Source organism: Petromyzon marinus, unplaced genomic scaffold (genome assembly GCF_048934315.1).
Source record: "Petromyzon marinus isolate PM22_M1 ecotype Great Lakes invasive population unplaced genomic scaffold, UKy_Petmar_22M1.pri1.0 PM_G_Scaffold_286, whole genome shotgun sequence".
Taxonomy (NCBI): Eukaryota; Metazoa; Chordata; class Hyperoartia; order Petromyzontiformes; family Petromyzontidae; genus Petromyzon; species Petromyzon marinus.
In genome coordinates this window covers 37,501-40,000 of record NW_027422857.1, presented here as the reverse complement: position 1 = coordinate 40,000, position 2,500 = coordinate 37,501, and positions in this window count along the sequence as shown.

Below are 2,500 nucleotides of genomic sequence, written 5' to 3'. Positions count from 1 at the left end.
CGGAATGGGAAAACGGGTCATTTTTGTGTGGCCACATTGCATAGGAACGGCATGAAACTTCCAGAGGCATTTGCAGCAGGAATGCATGTGCACTCAAAAACGTCTATATTTTTCACGGATAGACCCCGTGAAACGCTATAAATTGGCGGGGATGTCTCTCTTGTGGCTCACGGGCGCTGTTAGTTAGGGTCGCACAGAAATCCCTCGGAATGGGAAAAGGGGTCATTTTCGTGTTGCCACATTGCGTACGAACGGCATGAAACTTCCAGAGGCATCTGCAGCAGAAATGCATGTGCACTCAAAAACGTCTATATTTTTCACGGATAGACCCCGTGAAACGCTAGAAATTGGCGGGGATGTGTCTCTTGTGGCTCACGGGGCTGTTAGGGTCGCACAGAAATCCCTCGGAATGGGAAAACGGGTCATTTTCGTGTTGCCACAATTGGCATACGAACGGCATGAAACTTCCAGAGGCATTTGCAGCAGAAATGCATGTGCACTCAAAAACGTGAATATTTTTTCACGGATAGACCCCGTCAAACGCTCGAATTTGGCGGGGATGTTTCTCTTGTGGGTCACGGGGCTGTTCGGCTCGCACAGAACTCCCTTGGTCCACCTGATTCGTGCATACAGGCAGCAACTAAAACTCTGTAAACCTGCTGTGAGGACATCTAAACAGTGGACCAGTGAGGCTGTGGAAGATTTGCGGGCGTGCTTAGACTGTACTGACTGGGATATGTTCACGACTGCTACCAATAGTCTGGATGAACTCACAGAGGCTGTGTACATCAGCTTCTGTGAGGACTGCTGTATCCCAACACGTACCAGGGTGAACTTTAACAACAACAAGCCCTGGTTCTCAGCAAAGCTCAAAAGGTTGAGGTTGGAGAAGGAGGAAGCGTTTAGGAGTGGGGATAGAGACAGATTCAAGGAGTCGAAGAACAGGTTTAGCAAAGCGGTGAGAGAGGCTAAACGACTGTACTCAGAGACACTAAAACACCAGTTCTCTACTAACGACGCTGCTTCTGTCTGCCAAAGGGCTCAGGCACATCACCAACTACAAACCCAGAGCGCCCCACACCACTAACGACTCCCGCCTAGCCAACGACCTGAACGAGTTCTACCGTAGATTTGAAAGACAATTGGACTGTCCTGAACCACCCCTTCCCACCCAAGAGGCCCCATCCCCCACCCATACTACAGAAACGACTCTCTCCTTTCAGGAGGGAGAAGTTAATGGGCTTTTCAAGAGGCAGAATCCACGCAAAGCAGCCGGGCCGGACTCTGTCTCTCCAGCCACCCTCAGGCACTGCGCTGGCCAGCTGTCTCCGGTGTTCACCAACATCTTTAACACCTCCCTGGAGACATGCCATGTACCAGCCTGTCTCAAGTCCTCCACCATCATCGCTGTGCCCAAAAAGCTAAGGCCAACAGGACTAAATGATTACAGACCGGTCGCCCTTACATCTGTGGTAATGAAGTCTTTTGAGCGCCTGCTCCTGGCACACCTCAAAGCCATCACAGACCCTCTCCTGGACCCCCTTCAGTTTGCCTACAGAGCCAACAGGTCTGTGGACGACGCAGTTAACATGGCCCTCCACTTCACCCTACAGCATGTGGACGCCCCAGCATCCTACGCCAGGATCCTGTTTGTGGACTTCAGCTCTGCCTTCAACACCATCATCCCTGCCCTGCTTCAGGACAAGCTCTTCCAGCTGAACGTGCCCTACTCCACCTGCAGGTGGATCACAGACTTCCTCTCTGACAGGAAGCAGTGCGTTAAGCCGGGAACAGAAGTCTCTGACTCCAGGTCCATCAGCACGGGAACTCCTCAGGGCTGCGTCCTTTGCCCACTGCTCTTCTCCCTGTATACCAACAGCTGCGCCTCCAATCATCTGTCCGTCAAACTCTTGAAGTTTGTCGGACGACACCACCCTCATTGGGCTGATCTCTGGTGGGGATGAGTCTGACTATAGGTGGGAAGCTGACAACCTGGTGACCTGGTGTAGCCAGAACAACTTAGAGCTAAATGCTCTAAGGACAGTTGAGATGGTTGTGGACTTCAGGAAGAATACAGCCCCACTCACCGCCATCACCCTGTTAGACTCCGCAGTCAAAATTGTGGAGTCCTTCCGCTTCCTGGGCACTATTCTCTGCCGGGACCTCAAGTGGGAACTGAACATCAGCTCCCTCGCCAAGAGAGCTCAACAGAGGATGTACTTTCGACGGCAGCTGAAGAAATGCAACCTGCCAAAGACAATGATGGTGCAATTCTATACAGCGATCATTGAATCCATCCTCACCTCCTCCATAACCGTCTGGTACGCTGCTGCCACTGCCAAGGACAAGAGCAGACTGCAGCGTATCATGCACACTGCTGAGAAGGTAATTGCCTGCAATCTACCAACCCTCGAGGACCTGCACACGACAAGGAGCATGAGGCGAGCGAGGAAGGTTGTGGCCGATTCCTCGCACCCTGGACACTCTCTGTTTCAGCTAC